Source organism: Filicampus tigris, chromosome 13, assembly GCF_054856515.1.
Source record: "Filicampus tigris isolate MCC_2025a chromosome 13, RoL_Ftig_1.0, whole genome shotgun sequence".
NCBI classification, from domain to species: domain Eukaryota; kingdom Metazoa; phylum Chordata; class Actinopteri; order Syngnathiformes; family Syngnathidae; genus Filicampus; species Filicampus tigris.
In genome coordinates this window covers 17,774,982-17,791,057 of record NC_141229.1, presented here as the reverse complement: position 1 = coordinate 17,791,057, position 16,076 = coordinate 17,774,982, and the positions used below count along the sequence as shown (strand labels likewise).

Below are 16,076 nucleotides of genomic sequence, written 5' to 3'. Positions count from 1 at the left end.
ATATTAACTTATACAGTGTCACGACATCAGCAAGTTTCACAGTCTAATTACAATTCCCTTAACACAAACCAGAGGAGCAGTTAATATGATTTCCATTTTCCTTAATGTCCAAAATGCTGATCGTAAAGCCCTTTTGTGTGGCACAGACATGCTGTATTGTTAATACCCCATGACCCACAATGCAACCAAAGCTCTTTCTAAAATGATTTTCTTAAATCTTTATGAGCCAAAGAACTGCTTTAATTAGTTCAATAATTCTCTCGAGCTTTTGTCAAGGCACCACTAATCATATTTCTTAATCCTATGTAAATAAATAAATTACTCGTGATTTGGTATTATTTCTGTGTTAAGAAAGTTTATTGGGTGACTTTGAGTACCTCCGTTTTTTGATAAAAGGTCCAAAGATTATTGTAAAAATCTCCAAAACAAAAAGGCAAATTTCTGGAGGAATTTGAAAATATGCTGTCAGTAATCTGTACTGACGCTGACAATCTGGCTATAACTGGTGACTTTAACATTTATGATGACAACAATTTGGATAAAAATATCAACAAACAATTTTATACTATACTTGATACTTTTGGTCTCTCACAACGTATAAAAAGGCTGGCATATACTTAAAGCGGAAATCAACCCAAACACATTTTTTTCAAGAATATGTTCCCAGCAGGCCCACTAGTTAAAACATGGCATTCTGATTAATGTTGCGTTTGTGGAATATGAGTTAAGACGAAAAATCCACCCTTTTTTAGCCATCTCAGAGGGCGGCCATTTTGTCACTTCTGCCGACTGAAAATTACGTCACAACTGCTCAGGGCTCAGGTAACGACCAATCACGGCTCAGCTTCAGAAAACAGGTCAGGTCATTTTCAGTCAACAGAAATGACAAATTGGCCACCCCCAGAGATGGCTAAAAACGGCTGGATTAACTCTAACACAATATTTATCAGAATGCCTTGTTTCAACTAGTGGGTTTGCATATAACATATTCTTGAAAAAAATATGCTTGGGTTGACTTCCACTTTAAGGTCAAGTTTTAGATTTCATTATCTCTAACGCTGTAAACAATGTATCTGTTATTTTTAAAGATCTGGCTATTTCAGATCATTTCTGTGTGTTCTTAGACCTACAAATAATCCCAAAAGTTCAGACAACCACTGTGTTAAAAAATATATAAATGAGAATACAAACAACATGTTTATGAAAATTATAGTTGTGTCACCATCTAAGAATGCAGAGACTGTTGATGACTGTTGCTCCTATTAAAACGAAAACCATTTCATGCCGACCTAAAGCTCCTTGGAGGTGCACTATGAGCAAATTACTTTGAAATGAAAGTGCAGTAAAGCAGATCTTAAATGGAGTTTAAAAAGTAAACTCCAAGTTCATTATGACCTGTACAGGTAATGTCTTTGTAATTTTAGCAAAGAGTTAGTAAAAACGAGACAACAACACATTTCTGAAATGATTAGTAAGAATCTCAGCAATATGCATACTCTATTTGCTGTGGGGACAAACAAATCCCCCAAATCAAATAGTGCCACTACTCGTTCAACATAAAAATGCAATCAATTTGCCTGCTACTTAGTGAAAAAGTACAATCCATCACGTCAAACATTGTCACAATTACCATTACAGCATTTGATGCAGTGGATCAAAAGACTAGAACAGATTTGGTTTGGTAGTTGAAACCATCAACTAGCTGTCTTGACTTGTGTGGGTGTGTGTGTGTGTGTGTGTGGGCGTGCGCATGTGTATTGCGAAACATACAATACTGAATGTAGTTCTGAACATTTGCACATTGAACTTTATTTTTTAACCTATGTATTTGCATTTGTTTTTACGACACGATTATGTTTATTGTAATTATGTGTTTTTTATCATGTTTTATTTTAGGGAATATCTGCCTTGGGACAACAGATGGAAATGAGCCTATAGCTATAATCTGTCTTGTTTACATCTATTTTTTGTTCATGCCGTTCATCAACTTGCACCGTCCCTTCAAATGAATTGAAATTGACTTGTAGGCAGGGGCGTTTCCAAAGGGGGGCAGGGTGGATTAGTGCCCACCCGCGGGACACACTCTGCGCGCCCAAAGAAAACTGGATGTAGTTCTGATGAATGGGAAATAGAAAATCAAAATCAAATCAACTTTTATTTGTTTAGACCAAATCACAACAACAGTTACCTCTAAGGAGAAAACAAAACACGTTTTAAGGTGCAGTATCCCTACGCTGGATTTCGACCTACTTGAGCATTGGAGCACTTTTTTGCCACCCTCCCAGGTAAGACTAATGCCCACCCACACCTGGCATCCTGGTGTAGGTGTGTGTCTTCGCTTGTGTGAAGGATATTGAGTAGCCTTGTCTATGAAATGTGCGATATAAATAAAACGGCCTTGTCTTTGTCGCTCAAGTACCACAAATCGTAAGTTTGCCACTACATTTTGAATTACGCAGGGTTACGGCAGAGGATTTCATTACTGCCAGCTTTATTGTAGCTATATTGTAGCTACCGAAATGTATAATATGATATTTTGTGTGTGTGTGTGTTTTATTAATATAATGTAATGAATTAATGTATATATCACAAGTTCAATCACTGATGCTGAGAAACAGATTTGGGTAAGATAACTGAACTCCCACAGTGAGAATTAAATCAAGACTAGTTCTGAAACTTTGTTGTCAAGTCTGAAGTTTTCATCGAAGTTAAGTGTGCCAAGCTTTGACCAAATCAAAGAAACAGTGGTAATTCATGCGAGTTAGCTTGTTTTAAAGCACAAATTATATATAAAAAAAGATGTATATGTTTCTTCGGGGGTGCTTTCTTCAGGCTGGCTGGGCAGGGGAATGGTTGGATACAACTCAGATGTGAGATTGTGAGTCAGGCGCTTATCCAACATCAGTGATCACAGACCTCACACATATTTGTCTGATGAACAGAAAACTATTCCCACAAACAAACTTCAAATCTTGTAGAAAGTATTTCCAGAAGAGTAAAAGTTATTTACTTGAGATTTTGTGCAAATGCCTTTTCCAGTAGATCAAACGGCTTGATGTCCCAATAATTTTGACCATAAGGTGTGTCTCAAATTACTATGCGCTAATAACAGTCAAAGCCATGGAAAAAATGTTAGTTGAGTCTGACAGAGGTTGACACATTAATTAAACCTCCATTTTAAAGGAGAATATATCCGTTTTTGCTCGTCTTGTCTGACTTTCTGGTAAGCTATCAAAGTCTATATTCGATCACTCCCAGAGGGAAAACCCTGCAGGCGCTCAACACCTACCTGACACTTTTGAACGAAATCAACCCAATTTCCCGGGCAGATTGCATTTTATCTTTTCACGAACTGTCCCACTCATTGTAATCCATTTTTTCCCCCTGAGGTATGGCACCTCCTTGCCACCGCCTACTCGAACCCCTTATCTGTTTTTCTTCCTCCTGAAAGTAAATTTGAAACAAGCAAGGATCATTTCAATGTCACAGCAGCTTTGTCCCTGGGATAAAAGGAGACAATAAGCCCTGCAGTGACAGCAGTAAATGGTGCCAATTTTCCTCACAGAAAGGGTGATGGATAGAATGAGAAGGGGAGAGTCTGGGCAGAAGGCTTAAGACCCTAATCCAACTTTGTGTATATCAGAATGTGTTGGGGTTTGCAGAGTTTTTGACCCACTCAGTGATTTGTATCATTTAATCGGGCTACACAAAACTACAATGGCATGTAAGAGGATTAGATTAAGTATGTCAAATTTTTGTGAAGTTAAACTTGTTTTGTTTTATGGGGATGAAACATGTATGGATGCCACGCAATAAAATTTATCCGCATATAGATTGTAGACACGGTGACTTTTTTGGGGGGATCGTTTACCAACACATTGTGCAGATTTTGCAATATTAGTGACATAAAATAGCATTATCAGATACAGAATGAACTACTAAAATTTTAAAAAACAAATATGCCACTGAAGCTGTTACTAATTACCGCATGAAAAACTGTCCGACCAAGATATTCTACTGTACATTTGGAAACTACCAATCCAAACACCAAGCTAATTCCAACAACAACATTCAACAACAACAACAATACTACTACTACTACTACTACTAATAATAATAATAATATTAATAATAATAATATTGAGTGCTTTAGACAACATTAGACACTTTGTGGAATTACAATAAAAATGCCATATCAGAGAACTAAGTGTGCTTGTTTCCCCTTTCTAATTCAATAATTTGACACCACAGCTAATTATACCAACACGAGCCAACAGAAGTCTAATTAGACAACAAAGGCTAAAAATTGGACAAATGCAACAACCGTGCCAGCCTTATAAATAGCAAGACTGGATATTATTCATTAGTCTGACGAAACACCATGTACCCATTTGGCCATGACCAATAAATGACCACTGCAAACCACTTGTCTTATTAGGTTACACAATATACTTTACTATACTGTTGTGTCAAACTAGACTGCATCATACTGAGAGATGTACTGTTGTCAATCTCATAGCTACTAAATGAGGTAACTCAAAATATTAGAAACAGTTCTTATTGGGATGCAATGCGTGCATTTTGACAACATAGTTAAATAGTTTCACAAGATAGCATGTAAGGATGCTTCTGCACGGTACTCACAGTGATCGTAACTTGTTTGGTCTACTCAAGTATCCAGACACATATTGGTCATCTCAAAGTAGGAGGCAGATTCTGTTCCTTGTTTTGGTCAAAGCCAAACTTGTCTCTGCAGGGTCACCTGAAAAATTAAAAGGTCAGTGGAGAAAATGTGAATTTCGATTAGCTTTCTCATGGCATCTTATCTAGCAACAAAGCAATTACGAGGAACCTAAAAACCCGAAAATATTACTTGGTATTTGAAAAGTTGTCTTTTGTAGAATTACGTGTATTTATCTTGGTTGTGTTTTGTTTTGTTTTCACAAAATTATAGGATGCGATGGGAGGATGTTTTATTATTATTTTTAAGAAGGCCAAAGCTGCTCCCTCATTAAATTGTTAGACATGTAAGAGCGCCTGGCCTCAAAGAACACAATGCTGTTCCACACCATGCGCCAAGATAAAAACACACAGACACTGAGGCACTGCAAGGATTTTTTATGTTGATTTTGGTCCAAAATAATTTCAGCTGAGCCAACCAAGGTAAATAAATAAAGGTATTTTTGAGAATTTCACCGCAAGATGTGTTCACTTTCTGAATAATGCTTCTTTCTGCTAAGAATAAGGCTCTAGCTAAAGTCTGCCTCTGCCAGACGTCTGTCTCTGCCAAAGCCGACAGTTGGGGTAAAACAGTGAAACACAGAAAATCCCGCTGAAAGCAGAGAAGCCACAGCCTCATACTGGTGGACAACAGAGCCCAAATTAAACTGTGTCAGTGTGAAGGCACATAAGCAATGACTGGCATGAAGGAAAAAAAATACCAGATTGTTTGCTCCATGAAAATCACTATTCTTTGCATTTCCTCAGTGACTAAAAATTCTGTGTTTCTCCAGAGACCTTTCTAAACGAGTCATTAAAATTAGAAGGGAAATTTAAAAAAATGTACCATAAATAAGACTTTCCTTCAGTGCACTGTAGAATTTGTGTTGCTTGTCTCTTATTTTCTGTCGGCACTGAGGAGAAAATACAGTGAAAATACAGTTTTTAAAGAAAATCAAGATTTTGTTCTCTCCAAAATTACATGATGACCCACTTATATTTAGACACATTTTGTATAACTGGAAGTAGATAAGATTAACTACCTTGTGTGGGTCAGATTTGACCATTTTATTAAAATCGACAGTATTTGCCATGATGTCGTGAGAAGTCACGGGTTATCGCAAGTCATGTCCTGTGATAAATTAAATCCCAAGTCAAGACACCGTATTTATTCAGTCTAAATTCCAGCAAAGTCAAGATAATGCACTCCTATTCAACACACCTTCATTACTTAATTTAAATCATCATCAAATAGATTAATATCAGTGTCAATTAAAATGCATTTATACTTTAAAAAAGTCATCTTTTTTTTTAATGACAGCAAAATTAACATTTCTGTATGTTTGCATAGCATCTCAGTTACTGTAGTCATTTACTTTTTACAAACTGTTGCATTTGCAAAATATGACATATTTGAAAGGGTCTTTAGTACACTTCATACTAGAACTGCTAATGATTTCATTGCAACTGGAAAAAGTAGTGTGTAGTTTGTAAATATTAAGTTCAATAATTATTTTTAAGACCACATTTATATGCATATTAATAATGTGCAATTTTTAACTTTAATTCATTTAGAAAGCACATTTACTCCATGTTCTGTTTTTTTACTCAAATAAAACCCATTTTAAAAACATCACTAATATCTTTACTCAATTGTTAACTCCCCTTTTCAAAACATGTTTACAAGAGTTTCAATTCCCGAATGTCAACAACCCTGACCTTTGTATCATATCACTACTGTACTGAGTTAAAAGGGAAGTTTGCAGTTTTTAGATCGCTAGCAAGATTTGAATGTAGCCTGACTTGTCACTAATATGAGAAGACGCGAGACGTGCTTGTAAACAAGCTGTTTGTTCTTAGTCGTGCCTGCTACATGCTAGCATGACTTATTTAAGATGGACTGTGTTGTCTAATTAGACTTGTTTTGTCTTAAAAGCTGTCCAATTCCTTCTTCTTAACTTTAAAAAAAAATTAATCTGAATTGAGCATTAAGACCTGCAGTGTGAACCTACCCATAATATCCATCCATCCATCCATTATCTGTACCGCTTCTCCTCACAAGGGTCGCGGGGCGTGCTGGAGCCTATCCCAGCTGTCTTTGGGCAGTAGGCGGGGGACACCCTGAACTGGTTGCCAGCCAATCGCAGGGCACACAGAGACAAACATCCGCACTCCTACCCATAATATCTCAAGTCAATTCGAATCCAGGGTCTTTAACGCCCAAGACCAAGCCAAGTCTCAAGTCTATTAGATTTTGTCAAGTCACACGTAAACAAAACAGTGACCTGTGTTGTCTTAATCCAATTCACAATGACTCGAGTCCCCATCTCTGCATACAGGCTTGAGATGTTACCGTCTAAAACTGTTTTAGAAAGTACAACGCTTGTCGCTGAGTTGTTTTCAGTGGTCTAAGAACAGTTTGTGTTAGAACAACAACAAAAATAATGTGTTAATGGGGGTTGCCACGGCCCAGTCCAAAGCGCCCCGCAGCCCGGTACCGTGGCAAAGTGACTTTCATAAGGGCTCATCGAGAATGCTCTGCACCCTCTGTGCTGATACCTACACTCTTCCTCCGTGTCTATCCTGGAAACACAAGATGCTTAATGGGATTCCAGAGGCTGCAAGCTGCATTTCTCCTGGCATTTAAGTGATTGCCCAAAACTGCCTGATGGTGGGCTTCACATATTGTTTGAGTGCAAAGAAGCATGAAGCTGTAAAAGTTGGACCAGGATTCAGACAGTTACAATTTCACACTGTGTAAGTGAGACGTAGCTGTTGGCGTACAAGTCACATACTGTAGGTCATCAATGTCTGTCACTCTAGATTATGGTCAGTGTGGTGAAGTGAAACATGGCACATAGTAGATAAGGATTTTCCCAACTGTGCAAGAACACAATATTCCCAGCTTTGTTTTTAGGACATTGTAATCCATCCACATGAATACAAGAACATCTGCATGCTGAATGTTATGTAACCAATATCTTACAAATGTGTGATGACCTTTTTGGCACAATAAGTATAAGCCATGCACAACTGTTACCTACTAACGAGGCAAAAAGATCTAGCTATAGGCACAAAGAGCTATCTATGTATCGGCACAAAGATCTTATCTACAAGATTGATGGATAGACACAGTTGGTGTGGTCTTTTTATGCTTTTAGAAAACGACTTCAACTCAGGAGCAAATATACCATTAACTAGCAGTTTATGATATCTCATTAATGAAGCAAGTTGACAGAAAGTACCCCAGACATTGTTTGCAATGTGCATTTTTTATGGATGTATTGGTTAACATTATCCACACCAGATTTATTCATGTACAGTATTTATTTACTCATTTATTTAGAATTTTCGACTTTATTTCTTTTCTGATCTGCAAGGATCTGTAAAAGCGCCCTTGGGTGTCATCCTTGGGTGAGGATGTAAATCTAATTCATGATGATGATCTTTATTTGGAGGTACAGTCTATTCAACAATAATAATATATCTTACGAAAATACTCTATGCTTCACATCAGCCAAAATGTTTATTTGAACAAAACAATTATTTCTCAACCGTCATCTGAGATCTACCGCTGAGAAGTGACCAGTGGACCTTTGCTACGCGAGAGAAGTGTGGTACAATCCGCTGGACCTTGGTTAGATTTAATCTCGGCCATTCGGTTTGAGGCACAGTATGCATTTGAAAAGATGAACGTGCCTCAATAGTTGAACATTTAAACTGTCATTGCTTTCTGAATCATTAACATCTGTTCCAAAGTGTCTAATGTTCCATCTCATTGCATGTTGTGTATTTTCAACATTTATTTTAATTTTATTTTGAATAAAAACAAAATGTATTCCTCAATGCAACTGTTCAAAATACACTTCCGATTAAGTGGCAAAACCGAGTTTCACTTTTTTTAAGCAGGGTTGTCGGTATCTGCTGGATGTAAATATTAAAGGCGCTTGAAATCTAACTTGGTTACTTTTAAAATCAAGTAATCAGTAAAGTAATGAAGTTACTTTTTAATGCACATAATCAGTAAAGTAACTCTGTTACTTTTAGCGTAACTATGGTAACACTGTGAGTAATAAACTAACATGCACATACATGCACACGCGCACACGAAAATGCAGCTTCTCGAAAAACAAAGCTGGTGTTACATGTGCCTCTCAATATATTGAGCTTGATAACACTTCACCGGCAGTGTATATTTATCTTGACCAATGGAGCCACTTTACTCCCACAGCTCAAATTCTCAATCCAAACCTATGTCAAGATGTGCATTAAAAATAATATTTTAGAGGCATGCAAATAGTAGTGTTTTCAATGGATTTTGCAATGCTCTGGGTGAATTCACGTACTTTTCACCAACATTAGTAATCTCTACCATGCTCTTCTAGACAACTAGTCCCACTGCAGAACTCCAAAATCTTCAAAAAATTCTTCCCCATTTGAAGCTTGTGTTGCTGCAAATGGGAAGACCATTCATACATGCTTAATTTTTCCATTCTTGTGGGCAGGTCCTTACTTAGTCTATAAAGTTTAACAGTGGAATGCCCCCCATTAGTCTGAGGTGCACTTCTGAAAGATAACATTTCATATGCAGCAAGGGCTGACTTTGTCTTGCCTTTCACAACTATCTGCGCTGGGCACAGGACTTGCATATTCTAATTCCGTCATTATTATGCCTACTCGTGTAGCAACTTAAATCATCAGATCATCAAAGGACTGGTGTAATGTTCCTCTCAATCAGATCCAATCTCTCTCTGCAAACAGACCCTTCATGATAACATGACGGGCTGCTGTATATACCTTGACTCTATCTATCAAAAGGGATTTGCACATGGCACAGGCTACAAATGAGTTGTCGCCAAGGTTGGTGGTCAGAGGACATGCAATCACATCCCTCCGGCCCTGTGGTTTGCTTTGTTTTGATCTGCAGTAAGTGCTGGCTACGGGTTGAGCGTGTCTCTTTGAATGTCAATGATTGATGCAAAGCTGAGCATTCAGAAATAGCAGGCAATTACAATCAATTAAGGTGATGAACTAATTTCGTTCCGCAAACTCATCTGTTGCCAGAAGTGTTCTGTTTCCTCTGAAAGCAAAAAAACAAAACAAAGCAAACAAAAAACAAACAAACAAACAAGTGATTAGCGACAAGCCACACTCTAAACATCATTGTGGAGTAGCAAAGTCGACTTGTTGCCAATTTTGTCTAACCCCTACAACATAAACAGTTTAACTTCTGTACTCTAACTCTAGGAAAATGGAAATGCATGCAAATTGTGTACCATAATGCTGCTTGATGGAAAGGCTTATAAAGTGATGCAAGATGAAATCAAGTTATAGTTGGTACACCGACTTCTGAGAGTCACGACAAGTGTTTCGATATATGATTTAAAAAAATGTTTTTTTGGGGCCAATCATTGAATTGACTTACTTGAGATTCTGGCTTGCCATAGCTTCAGTGAGGTGAAAAAAACTGGATCAATTAAGGTACAACCTCTTAGTGGGACCTCGGTTCACTAATAAATCCGTTCAAAAACGTATTCTTTGGACAAACATTGCTTGGGTTGACAAAATTCCATGCAGAATTGTTGAGTTGCTTTCTCACACAGCCTAAATGTCATTTGTTGCATACATTTGTTTTTTTTTTGCTGTAAATAAACCCTCAGTATGGCTCCCAAGAAAGTGAAATGTACAAGTGATTGCACTATTAAGAAACCCCGGACTGAACACATATTAAGTGCACCGAGCACGCATACGCCAGATCAGCTTCCTAGCCAGCCTTTCAGCCACACCAACCGGAGTCCTGCGTGTATGTCATCGGGTGCTGGTTTTGAGGGAGAGTTCATCAAGCTTATGAGGCTGTCATCCAAAAGTATTAATGATGCTTTTCCTAGTCAATACCTCATATCTTGCAGCAGTGTGCTAAATTCTCCTTCTCTTCTGTCGATATTCATTTGAGATCAGGGGTGTTTTTATTTACTTTTTCCTTCTTTTCAGCCAAATGCAAGTGATACAATAGCTCTGTTTCTTTTTGCTTTCACAGGGTTGCCATTTCAATGAAATGTGCATGCATGGGACAGGTATGCGTGAACCAATGCGCATGCATACAACGTACCAATGTACCAAATTGACCCCAATGTAGTATAAATAGAATCGCATCCGTGGTTCGCGTGCAGTTCAAAGCTGTCTGCAGATGCCCAATGCAGAAAGTATAACAGGGTCTTAAAAGTCAACCCAAACATTTTTTTCAAGAATATGTTCTAGGACGGCGGCACGGTGGTCGACTGGTTAGCACGTCCGCCTCACAGTTCAGAGGTCGTGGGTTCGATCCCGGCTCCGGCCTCCCTGTGTGGAGTTTGCATGTTCTCCCCGTGCCTGCGTGGGTTTTCTCCGGGCACTCCGGTTTCCTCCCACATGCCCAAAACATGCATGGTAAGTTGATTGGATACTCTAAATTGGCCCTAGGTGTGATTGTGAGTGCGGATGTTTGTCTCTGTGTGCCCTGCGATTGGCTGGCAACCAGTTCAGGGTGTCCCCCGCCTACTGCCCAAAGACAGCTGGGATAGGCTCCAGCACGCCCCGCGACCCTTGTGAGGAGAAGCGGTACAGATAATGGATGGATGGATGGATGTTCTAGGACAACGATAGGACATATTCTTGAAAAAAAATATGGTTGGGTTGACTTCATCTTTAAAGGGGAAGTCAACCCAACATTTTTTTCAAGAATATGTTCTATGCAAGCCCACTAGTTGAAACAGGGCATTCTGATAAATATTGCGTTTGTGGAATAAGTGTTAATGCATTTGTTTTCAGCCATCTCTAGGGGCGGCCATTTTGTCTTCTGTCGACTGAAAGTGACATAAGAACTGCTCACAACGACCAATCACGGCTCAGATTCAGAAAACAGATCAGCCGTGATTGGTCGTTGTGAGCAGTTGTGATGTCATTTTCAGTCGACAGAAGAAAAAATGGCCGCCTCCACAGATGGCTGAAAACGAGAGCATTTTTGCTGCTTAACTTATATCCAAAACAGGGGTCACCAAGTCCGGTCCTCAAGGGCACCTATCCTGCATATTTTCCACCTCTCCCTGCTGCGACACACCTGTTTCAAATGATCTGTATCATTATCATGCTTCTGAAAAGCTTGCTGATGAGCTGATCATTTCAATCAGGTGTGTTGCAGAGGGGAGGGATGGAAAACATGCAGGATAGGTGCCCTTGAGGACCGGATTTGGTGACCCCTGTTGTAGGATATAAGTTAAGCAGCAAAAATGCACTCGTTTTCAACCATCTGTTGATGGCTGATTAATATTTTGAATAAGCATGTTGGAACGGAGCAGTGTTGAGCTATAATAACAGTGTTCCCCACTAGATGGCAGACATCCCTCAAGCCTGCCTCCAAACCCAAGAATGTACTTCTGCATCAAAGATGAAGACAGAGCGGTTCCTGGCCAGAAGCCAAGACTAAATTAGGTCAAGGAAATTCTGTATTTCAGGTAAAATAAGACGCAGATTGTATATTCTCCCAATATAAACACAAACCTTTCAGCCTAGTTTGCTTAGAGAGTATCAGCCATGAACGATTTCAAGCTAAGTCCCCACTACGATACCAATCTCAAAGGTACACAACAGCGATTAGAATTGTTTTTCTTCAGAAGAACCGTTGAAGTGCATTAGAAGTTTATGCTTATGCTACAGGTAACAACATGTTTTGGTTTGTTAGGAGCAAAAGGTGCACACATCGCAATATCAGGGCTTCTGCTAGGGTGGTGAGAGGGCTCTCAAATCCTCCTACTATGCTGAAAACCGCGTATGTAAATGAGTTGGGAGTAACGATTTCAGATGAGATTTGGAAGGGGATAGTGCACAAGCCTTCAATATGTGCCATTGACATAGCTTCGTGCAATGTTGTATCTTACATCAAGCTCACTCCACTAATGCCCGTCTGACAAGGATTTTTGATACAGCATCTCCTCTGTGTGATTGATGTCTACAAGCTACAGCGAACTACACACACTTTTCGAGCTGCCACTCTGAATGTTCGAAATCTTTAATACATTATCCAATATAGGTGGGAGGAAGATAGATCCTAATGCCTTAACTGCTATGTTTGGAGTAGACCCTTTTTTTATCTACTGTATTCTCTCGCCCACTGAGGAAAGCGGTGAAGAAGTTGATGTTGTAAAATCCCCAGTACACCCACCTACACAAACTGGATTAATGAAGTGCTCTATTTTCTTAAATTGGAAAAATATGGGCTGACTCTGGTTTATACTGTGACATTATCTGATAAGATCTGGAGTCCCTTTTCGACAACACAACACAAACTGTTAGATCACACATCTCAATATATGTTTCTCAATATATTTGATTTATTCATTGATTGATTTGATTTATTGATTTTTATCATTGTTACCTATCTTGGTTAAATTATATGGGATAAGCCTTCAACTCAACTCAACTTTATTTATAGAGCACTTTAAAAACACACCGCTGCATACAAAGTGATGTGCATACAGTGAAATAAAAATCAGACATATAAAAACAACGATTGTTAAAACAGTAAACACAATAAAATACTAAAACAATGTTGAGTCTCATGCCGAGTCGAAAGTCAAAGACTGAAAATGTGCTTTAAGACAAGTTTTAAAGATGCACGAAGAGGGAGCTTGCCTAATATTTAATATAAGGTCAGTCCAAAGGGAGGGACCGGCAATGCAAAAATCTCGTTCCCCTTTGAGGCTGACCTGAGGCACTGGGTAGGTGTGTTCAGCTCAGAGAGGTAAAGTGGGGAAAGGCCATTTAAAGAATTAAAGACAAATAAAACAATCTTAAAGTAAAAGTCAACCCAAACATATTTTTTTCCAGAATATGTTCTGTGCAGGCCCACTATTAGAGACAAGGCATCCTGATTAATATTGCGTTTGTGGAATATGAGTTAAGCAGCAAAATCCACCCGCTTCTATTTTGCCGCTTGTTGTCGACTGAAAATGACATCACAGTGTTTCAGGGCTCAGATAACGACTAATCATGGCCCAGCTTCAGCAAACAGGTGAGGTGATTGGTCGTTACGTACGTATACTCTTTTTATATATATATTTTTATATATATATATATGAAATCTAACCATACTTTAAAATTTTAAACTTCACCCACTTTATCCCTGACCTGTCTGGTGAGTCCCTTGGTCTTCATGATGCTGTTTTCTACTAGTGTTCTCCAAACCTCCAGACCCTCACAAAACAGGTGTATTATACGAGAGAGTATGAGAGTAAATTACACCCAAGTAGACTCTATTTACTAATTAGGTGACTTTTGAAGACAATCGATTGCACTGCGTTGTATAAAGGGGGTTATCAGAGTACAGTCCGCTGAATACAAATGCACAGCACACTTTTCAGATTTATGTTTGCTTAAAATGTTGAAAACGGTACATCATTTCCATTCCACTTCACAATTATATACAACATTGTGTTGGTCTAGCACATCACATCTTAACGATAACACTTGAGTTTTTGATTATAATTTCACAAAATGTGAAAACGTTCAAGTGATATGAGTTCTTTTTTTCCCGACACTGTACACTTACATATTTCGTCTGCAATTAAACTTGTGTTTTCCCCTGCGCCTGTGGTCTAAGAGTGCCATACATTTTTAAACAAGCATCACTTCTTTTGGATGTAAATGGATGTTTTCAGCATGGCATTGCTCTATGCATAATCTATGTAGTGCAAGAGGCTTCGCAGCTCGGAAAGCCATTCAACCACATTCTTGCGGCTTGAGAATTTTTCTTATTTTTAGGCCAGCGTGTAGAAGACAGTAAGCATGCTAATGAGTCTTTGCTGTTGTTGTTACTATCTTTAAATCTGCAGCAACTCGTGGAAACCTTTGGTGGACATTTACCGTGTCATTTATCTCTGTGCTTGACACAAATTAACGATACCCTCTTGGAAACAACAGTAATAATTATGTATTTTAGGGCAAGCTTGTCTCAACACAAGGTCGAGCAGAATAGCATACTGGAGAATAATATAGCAAATAAAACAGCTTGTGGATTTTTACAATGATCAATGACAAAGAGTGTGTGAAGATCTTGACTTGACAATCATCTCACCGCCACCTAGTTTTTACTCCTAGCAGAAAAGTATCTCTGTCCTCTTTAGTCTCACTCTGCTCTATTTGTTTCAACTAATCAGCACTCAACCTGCCTGAAAGTTTCAGCAGGTTGCGTGTTACCTGGGTGATTAGCCAGAGAGGATTTGGTTCATCAGTTTCAATTCAATCCCTCATGTTGTTGTGTCCTATATGATGATTAAAAAAATGAAATGACTTGTTCAGTTTCTACGTACATAATGATGCATTTGAACGGCTTCCACAACAAAATTAAATAATGATGCATTTAATTTTTTATTTAAATTTGATGCTACACAACACCATTCATACTGCAATTGTTAATAACGTTGTATTCTATAGTCTATTCTGTCTAAATAAAAGTGTATATAGTTGTGTAACGTTAAAGAGAGGACTATACAAATGTATCTGTACCAAAAAGAGAAAGCGGCTTGCATACATTGTTTCATTCAATGACCTTGTTAAATTGCTTATGAATAAATACAATTTCCGTACAAGCCAGGTCCATACGTGAGTATTTGTTAAATGTAATAATACAAATTCAAAATAACTCACCATCTCGGTATTTTAGGTTATTTGGGTTCTATTCAGTCATAGATGATAAGAATTGCAGGGGAGACAAAATGCTTGTTCAAATGACAGGTTTTTGCGATATAAAACGAGACCAAGATACATTACTTCAAATCTTTTTCGACCATTTATTCGACTGACAATCTGTACAACTCAATTGAACAGAATGAAATACTTTAGAGAAGTAAAAATAAAACTGACATATTGTGGTTGCAAAAGTGAGCACAGTGTGTTATCAATTAACTAACCACATTTAAACTCGTGTTAAATGGGAGTCAGCATACACCTGCCATCATATAAAGCAGGGATCACAAACCTTTTTGAGATGGAGAGCTACTTCTTGGGTACTGATTAATGCGAAGGGCTACCAGTTTGATATACACTTCTGGAATAGCACAATTTTTTTATCTATAATCATGTTTTGTCATCATTCATAATTAATGATATCTATGCACAGACCATGTTAATGATTTCTCACAATAATTAGGAAAGCGAAGCGATGAATATCAATATGCAACACTTGATTTCTAGAGCACGCTGCCAGAGTTTAAGTTTTGAAATGATCACTTCTTCAGCATTCCTTGGAAATCCCGTGGAAATGTCAGAACAGGCCCACAGGCTGCTCATGTGGTCCTTTGGGGGTTACCTAGTGCCCGCAGGCG

At 38.3% G+C, this 16,076-nt stretch overlaps 1 protein-coding gene across 2 annotated transcripts in view; it reads right to left on the bottom strand.

Annotated features, from left to right (window-relative positions):
• LOC147137802 (leucine-rich repeat and fibronectin type-III domain-containing protein 2) overlaps positions 1 to 16,076 on the bottom strand; it is a 162,202-nt gene that overhangs the window by 54,904 nt on the left and 91,222 nt on the right. Inside the window, exon 3 of one of the 2 annotated variants that reach the window (XM_086050252.1) lies at positions 4,645 to 4,762. The exons of the other annotated variant lie outside the window; for it this stretch is intronic. The gene's annotated coding sequence lies outside the window, so the exon portion shown is untranslated. The remainder of the gene's footprint in view (positions 1 to 4,644; positions 4,763 to 16,076) is intronic. 2 annotated transcript variants of the gene reach the window in all.